Here is an 8,962-nt window from a genome sequence, read left to right as displayed (position 1 = left end):
ACTGTCTTGCTTAGCAACTGAAATTTTGGCTCAGTTGTGGTTGTAAGTCGGGTTATTTGTATACCAGTTTAGTTTAGTGGTTAAGGTATCAGACTGGAAAGCTGAAGATGTTGAATTCTAGTTCTGCCTTAGGTATGAAAGTCAATTAGGTGACTTTGGACCACTCTCTTTCAGCCCAACTTATCGCATAGTGTTTTTGTTGTGGAGAAAATAGGAAGAGAAGATCTATTGGATATTTATTTATTTATTTATTTATTTATTTATTTATTTATTTATTTATTTATTTATTTATTTATTTATTTTATTACATTTATATACCGCCCTTTCCCGAAGGACTCAGGATATGTTCTCTGTCTTGAGTTATTTGTGAAAATAAATGTGGGATATAAATAAAAATAAAATGTTTGCCCTCACTCACATAAAATCTTCCCTTTTATACTAATATGGGGCAAGTAACCCATATTTAGCCATGCATTTTAAAAGTTTTTATCTTTATACTGTCTTTGTATTGCATCATAAATAGTGGTTTAAAAACTAAGGCAAAATTAAATCATAGCTGTGTGAGTTAAGCATGGCCTACCTAGCTATTCTATTATGATTTACCCAATGATCCTAATTTTGCACAATACACTCAGTTCTAAGACAGCTGGCTCATGTATTTTAGCACATTATGTGAGCGAGACCATCACAAGAAGATATAATTTATTTTGTTTTAACAAATCATAGAAATATAAATGTTACAGACTGCTAATTATTCCCCTTGGCTTATAGTTCAGTGTTTTGGACAGACACAATTATTCCTTATTTGGGGATAAGGCATTATTTCAAAAATTAATCCACATACACACTTAATACCAGTTTGTTTTTAAGATTCAGCAACAATGCATATCTTCAGAGGATTTAATTAAAAGACATAAACTGGACTACTATGTAGAGAAATTCATTTATTTATTTTATTTTTATTTATAAAATGTATTGGTTGTCTGTCTTACTATAGGATAACTCTGGGCAACGTACGTCATTAAAATATGTATATACATTTACATTAAAACATAGATAAATTGAAATAAAATATTAAAATCTAAGGACACATTGGCAAAGGCAGGGACAGAGTTGGGGGAGGTGAGATCTGTTGTTACTCAATCAACAATCTTCTATTCCCCCATTGGGGCCGGAAGCCAACTGGCAGAGACATGTCTTTAGGCCCTAGAATAGGAGGGTTAGGGCCAGCCTCACCTTGGGAGGCAAGATATTCCAGGGGGCAGGAGCAAGAGTAGGGCAGGCTCTCCCTCTGGACTCCTCTCCAACCAGAATAATTAGGCTGACGGGATCTGCCAGCACAATAGGACGGGCCAATCCCAGTAGGGTGAGATAGACTCAATCTGGACCATGAAGGGCTTTAAAGATGATCACCCATACTTTGAATTTCATCCAGAAGCAGACCAACAACCAGTACAGCTCATGAAGCAATGGTATTACAAGGGCCATTCTTGGGAACCCCAAAACTGCTGACGCCGCCACGTTCTGCACTAGCGGTAGCTTCCAAATGCTCTTCAAGGGTAGCCCCGCGTAGAGCACATTACAATAGTCCACTTGTGAGATGACCAGGGACTGAATGACTGAGCACAGGGAATCTTGATCCAGGAAAGACTGCAACTGGCACACAATACAAAGTTGTGCAAAGTTGTGGTCTGGATCTTTCTGGGGCAACACCACCTCATCCAGAGTCAAATATTTTATTTATTTATTTATTTATTTATTTATTTATTTATTTATTTATTTATTTATTTGATTTATATACCGCCCTTCTCCTGAAGGACTCAGGGCGGTGTACAGGGCAATAAAATAAGAATACATTAGTTAAATAATTTTAAAACCCAAATCCATCAGGCCAGGCCGGCTTGTTCGAATAGATAAGTTTTTAGATCACGCCGTAATGCCAATTTGTTTTTGTTTTTTTTATTAGATTTTTATCCTACCTCTATAATTTTTAAGTAACTCAAGGCAGAAAACATACATAATATTCCTTTCTCTATTTTCCCCATAACAAGAACCCTCTGAGGTAGTTTGAGCTGAGAAAGAGTAACTGACCCAGCTGACTTTAATATTAATTTGGAACCTGATTTTCTTTTTTTAAAAATCTAGGGGATTACTGGTTATCTCTATTTTCTCTGAACGCTTCCATACAAAATTATATGCACAGTGTAATGTATTGGGCCTTTTTACTTGAACTGTTTTCACATGTCTTTGAATGCTGCTTGAGATTACCTAATTAGGGTGTCTGTGTAACAGTTGCTGGCTGCCCAGACATGCAGTCTCCAGGACGATCATTGGTTGGCTCTGGGGCGGGAATAGGTTCCTTCAAACCTATTGGCCGCCACCTAGTGGCCAACCATATAAGTAGCTGCGTAGAAGCTTCTGTTCTCAGTTCTGTTCCTGTTCTACAATAAAACAATGTTCCTGTTTGAACCCTCTCATCTCGCCTCCAACTTGTAAGAAACCCACTACACAACACTGACAATGAGGATGGGATCCTGCTTCTTCGGAAGAACTGAAAGTCACTAGGGGGTGAGGCCAGCAAGCACCTGGCAGGGAATGCGTTTTCCCCCCCTCGGTTGGCCTAGCATGCAACGCTAGTGACCAGCCGCCCTGCGGAGCAGTCCCAGGGCCTACAGAAGAAGCAGGACGAGGCAATGAGAGGCCCAAGCCACAAAGACTTCCCGAAGATGGTGAAAGTCAGAAAGCTTGAGGAGTTTGATGTTACTCGCTTGGAGAGATGGGCATCCTACATCTCAAGGGTCGAAAACTACCTCCATGCCAACCAAGTTGCCAAAGATGGCCTGAAGCCCGCCTCACTGTGTCTGCGGGCCTGCAACCTTCAATATCGCGGAGAACTTGGTCGCACCTGCGCAGCTGGAGTCTGTTACTTACGCGGACCTGAAGAAATGGGTCGGCGACCATTTCCAGCCCAAATTGTCGGTTATAGCATGGAGGCATGCCTTTGAACAAAGAATTCAACAACCCGGAGAGACGGCAATGGAATTCATCACGGCGTTGAGACAAGCTTCGCGCCTGTGCCAATTTTCAGACTTAGAAGAAAGGCCTCGAGACCGACTCATCTGTGGACTTCGGAGCAGAGAGCTACAACAGACACTCTTTGCAAAAGAGACTCTCTCGCTCCAGGAAGCCTTAAAGGAAAATCATGGCAGATGAAGCCGCCATTGGGGCTGTGAAAGCCATGCGGCCCGCCAAAAGCACGTAGCATGAGGAAGCCATCCACCACGAGGACACCGAACTTCCCGAAGATGTCGACTTCAACCATGAAGTTGACAAGATCCAATGGCACCACGACAGAACTGAAGACTCCTTACAAGGCAGTTTCCTTTCCTCGGTGTCCGGCTGTAGCAGTTGCCACCAACAAGCAGACTGCAAGTTCCAGAGAGCCACGTGTCTGGCCTGCAGAAAGACCAGCCACATCGCATCAGTCTGCAGAGGTCGCCAGAAGGACCTCCCTTCATACATTCCAATCAGGAGAGGTACCGGGGACCCAGGGCAGCTTAGTGTAGCATTTTGCTCCAGCCATCGGAGCTTGCCGCCCCCTTAAGCCCAAACTGCGACTTCAAGTCAAGCTGCAAAGCATCCCTTGCAGGATGGAACTGGACACTGGTTCAGCTGTGCAATCATTTCCCTCGAAACCTTCCATTTCATCTGCAACCGCAGCAAGAGGTGGGCCAAGCTTAGGCCATCCAACATCATCCTGACTGACTTCCAAAACTCCCGAGTTGCCGTCAAAGGCAAGGCCACATTGGCCGTCAGGTTCAAGGAGTTTTCAGGGCCCCTGGATGTGATTGTGATGGTCAAGGATTCACATCGACTTCGCTGGGCCTTTTCAGGGACAGCAATTTTTAATAGTAGTCGACAGCCACTCTAAGTGGCTGGAAGTAATTCCTATTGCAAATATGACTACTGCTAGGACCATCCAGGTGCTTAGAAAGCTCTTCACCACAAAATGGGCTACCAGACGTCGTAGTCTCCAATAACGGGGCCCAGTTCCCAGTAATGAAACATCTGCAGGAAAACAACCAAGCTCAGAGAGCACCAAGGACTCCACCCTAGTTACTTCATTCATTGTGGAACTGCTGCAAATAGGAGAAATAAGTAGTAATTCATTAGATATAGCATCCATTTACTGCATTTACTGAGATCTTTGCAACCTTCAGATATCCTCAGTTGTATCTGGATAGTGATATTTTTTGCAAAATGCATAGCAAACATCAATCTGCAGAGTCTCAAAACTAACATCCCTGATCATTTGCCCCAAAAGAAGTTAAAACAGCCAGAATAATGGAACATATGTCAATAGAATCTAACATGGTTGATTTCTAATCATTGAAGCTATTTAAACAATCTTCTTGTTTTTAATCCTTTCCTAAGAATCTAAAAGTTGTATTTTGACCTCCTGTTTGTATAGGCATTAGAATACATGCAAATATAACTCCAGTAAACACTTCATTTTTAAAAAAAGCCTGCTTAATTAAATAGAATTTATTTCTGAATAATATAAAAACAAATCAATGGGACATTACTCAGAAATATATAAACACAAACTCCTTTCACTTCTATTTCCAACAAACATTCGGAACACCCTTATACATTTTTGATAGTTTATCTGGCATTAAATAACAATGGTACATCATTTTATAGAATTCTCTTTAGGGTTAAATCATTCAATGTGAATTTCAGTCCTCTAATCCACATATTTTTCCATTGCTCTAGCATTATATTGTAACTAAAATGTCTTGTCCATACATATTCACTTTCCAGGTACAATTGTAACAACATTTTATAAAACTTAGCTATGAGATGTTCATCATTACTATGGAGCATCGTTTCAAATTCATTTTTTGTCAGCTTCAAAACCACATACTTTTGGTTTGAAAATGGGTTCAGCTTGTTATTTTTTGCTCTTGCTGTTTTTATTTGTATTTTGTCTTATCTTTTTAAATCAATATTTTTTTTCATAAAAAGGAGGAAATGATATCTTTGAACACTATAAATCCACCAATGGGGGTGAAAATGGAACTATGTTCCTAAACATGTTGACAGTTGCAAGAATCCTATACAGTAAGAAATGGAAAGAAATATTAACTTCCACAGTGGCGAAATGGATTGAGATGATGATAAAACTGGTGGAGATGGTGAAATTGACTGCACTAATGAGAGACAAGAATGTAAATAGTTTAATGATTGCTTGGAAACGGCCCCTGGACTTTCTGTGTGAAGGGTTGAAAATAAAAATTATGACTTTGGGTTTTGACAATTAGGTGGGTTACTGCTATAGAAATGGTTAGTAGCTACTATTGATATAACAAAAAGTTGATACTATAAATTTATTATGTATTTATGCATTTATTGAAAAAATTTACTTTTTGTTTCTTTAATTTCTTTTACCCTGGCCCTTCCCCCTCACTCTGTTTCTGCTATTTCCTTTCCTTTCCCTTTTTTACATGATCTTTATTTCTGTTTGTGTTTTATATTAAGAACGAAAAGTTTTAATAAAATATATATTAAAAGGAATTAATAACCATGAATTGTATAATTCAAATGCAGCACATGGAAGGACAGTGTCACCATTCTTGGCATAAGTAGAAGGAGGACTGTATACATGCAACAGATAAACCTTCACACATTAGCACACACCATAAGGATATTCACGTGATGGGTTTAATAGGCATCAATGATCACACTTTATTCAACTTCCCCCCCCCCTTTTTAAGTCAGCATGGTCCAATGAACATTCAAATCTTCATCCAGGCTGTGATCGTAGATACATCCCACTCCACCTAAACAAAATTGCACACGTTATTGGTCCAGTTGGTGGGCTGAGGAAATTCAGAAAAGGAATTGTTGGATGATCTGTTGGGCGTCTGGGAGAATGGAAAATGCTTTTAGTTTACTAGATTATCTATAGAAAGAGTAAAGGCAATAAACTAACCGGACTGGGTCAATTTTCAGAAGACCTTGCAAATTATGGGAAGTGAAATCCACATATCACTTTTTTTTTTAACCGGGGTTTTTAGTTTAAGGGATGATTTAATCTTTTTTAATTGTTTTTTTAACTTTTGTAATTAAATTAAATATCATGAAGGACTGTAGGTAGAATCTAGTGTGATAAATATCCTTGGTGTAATTTAGGCACAGAATTCAAACTATCAAAAGTTCTGCTTCTCTCTATTTCAATAAATGTTATTTTTTCTGCTCTATTGAAACAGAATGAGGACTGGGCCTGTGGGAAAAAACCTATTCCTCTCAAGCATTCCTTCATCCAAAACTAGCTGATTAAAGCTTGGTCATTTGTGGGCTGGACTTATGGCTCCCACTTATTGAGAGTTGCTGTAACAATCAAAGTATCCAACTAGAATTGGGCTTTAAATTTTGTTTCTGGATTATCTTGTTCTACTCAATATATTTCAATCAAATAATTCTCAAAGTTATATAACTGTAGGTTGCCATAACCTCAGATAGATCATTCAGCACTGATTTAAAAGATAAACTCAAATACACACTTCTCCATTCAGCAGCCAAATTTTAATGGGAGATACAGCAAAAGGATGTTCCAGCCAACAGTCTTCCATTCTCTTGAGGTCCAGTAGTTTTTTTGCTTTCAATTTAAACCATGCAACTTGATCTCTGAGCCTCCACTTAAAAATAGGGCAATTATTTCCTGCAGTTTCTATACTGGCCATGTTAAGATGCCAATGACTAGATTGTGGGATGTTCCACAATTGCTTTCATGACGTTGCTTGTTTTAACTCATTTCTGAAAGGATGTTCCTTGTGGGAGATAATAAAGGATAACCACTTGTATCATCCCATTAAGGCATCTTGCTAAGATGACCTGTAACCCACCAAATGTAACTGAATACCATTACCAATATTCCTCTCCTTCACTTGTGCTGATTGGAGGCTCTGGGAATTGCATTTAACAACAGGAGGCTACATGTTTTACAAATTAATCCCAAGATCTTCCTGCAAAATGCTGCAATGTACATTCCAAGTAGAAGTATGTGCAAGGCTGTTAAGCAAGATAAGATAGATGACTGGAAGATACATGACTCGAACTTTCCAGTCATCTGCACACTTACTATTACTCTCTTCATTCTTTGTTTATTCGTGTGTTGATCATGTCTGATCCTATGCCTATAAATAAGAAAATATGGTAAATGTGGCCTTAGTTCCTCACTTAGGTCCTCCATTGAAGATTTCATGCTTAATGATTTGGACAGGGCTACGCTGAATAGAAATATCACCAAAAATGGATTGGGTTACACAGTCCATGTAAGACGGGGGTTTTCTTGATTCTGAAGGAATGAATGAATGGATTCCTGGTGTTTTAAATAATGTTCTACTTTTGATTGGCTGAATTGAAGTTTAATGATTATCTGAAGAAGTTCTGGTGATATCAGGATTCCTGGAACAGCCCTTTCCAACCAGATGCCATCCAGATGTGTGGAATCTCACTTGTAACAAAGTGATGAAGGTAATGACTGGAGATGAAGAGTATTGTATTCTAAAATTAACTGGACAGAACCAGATTGAGAAAACTAGTGTGGATGAGCAGCAATGTACGTCATTGTCACTGACTCTACTTTGTCATTTACATTTCTGTTAAATATACTGAATAAAAATATAATAGGCTAAGGTATTATTTAGTATTAACTGCTTCAGTGTTACATAGCTTAAATAGAGTTTTCTTCTCTTGGATCTTAGGTTCCGCATAGGGAGCAAATGGCCTCTTTTGGCAACTTGCTAATAAATTATTGTGTGAGCCTTTGTACTATTGCAGAAACAGATGCAATAAATCACCACTAATCTAAGTTCCCCAATTTAGTACAGGTCAAGGTGCTCCTTCACAATCCAAGGTACGGGCCGGTGCCTCAACTTCCTCCACACAATTCATGAAAGGAATGTAGTGGTGAAGTCATACTCCTCTCCGCCCTGGCTGAGTCAAGAGTTGGGTCCTAGATTTCACCGCTTATCCACCCCTTCACTCTGAATGCCTTCCAGAACGAGTCCGAACAACTCCTCTTCTGAAACTCCCGGTCGCAAGCCGGCTTCGACTCAATGTTTTTCGTCCCACGTCTCTGAACTTTGCATCCACTTAAAAAGGACCTGGTTTTATCCACCTCCCATCTTACCTCGACATTTCTTGCACACCCCAGAAAGCTCACTGATTTCCTGCATGTCAGAACTCCGTTTCTACGGCTATAGGTGGCCCCAGATACTGTAAAGAACTTGGGAGATTCCGCCAGCTAAAGTGAACGAGCCTGTGTCTAGAAAGTCAGAATTTGCGTTCAATTCAACTTGGTTAGCTACTTTTTTGCCTTAGCTTTTGCCTTTGCCGTGGCTAATTTGTAACACAATTTGTCATGAGGATCCAGCAACTTGGGTTAATTTGACTGAAACAAGGGTTCTTTCCGGATGTGTCGTGTAAAATCGCCGTAGAGACGCCACGTGGGCGCCTCTGCATCTGGTTTACGATGGGCAGCTCCCTAGTTCAGAAGCTCTTACGAAGACCTCGCCTTTTGCTAAGAATCGGAATGCCAAAACTTCAAGATGAAAGTGTTGAGCTGTATAACCACGTCCATTCTGATTTCATCACCTCAGGCATAAACTTCTCCAACTTAGCCTCCTCCATACCTCCTACTAAACGATTGGAGCTTCGCGTTCATCAGAGAGAGACAGCATCTTGGGCAGCGTCCTGGGTGCGCGTTGAGCTCAACGCCCCCCCACCCTCCCTGTTCCCGAATGGTCCACCTCAGGGCGGGGAAGGAGCATTAGCCCGGACGAGCTTGTTCCGGACGTGGGACCTCCCCGTAGCGGCTCCCGCTGGCCAAATAGGGAAGCGGACAGCCAGCAATCGCCGAGCTTCGCTCCTTAGAGGGCCCACCCTGGATCTCTCA

This window comes from Vipera berus, assembly GCF_964194415.1.
Source record: "Vipera berus genome assembly, chromosome: Z".
NCBI classification, from domain to species: domain Eukaryota; kingdom Metazoa; phylum Chordata; class Lepidosauria; order Squamata; family Viperidae; genus Vipera; species Vipera berus.
Note: the sequence above shows the minus strand (reverse complement) of the source record.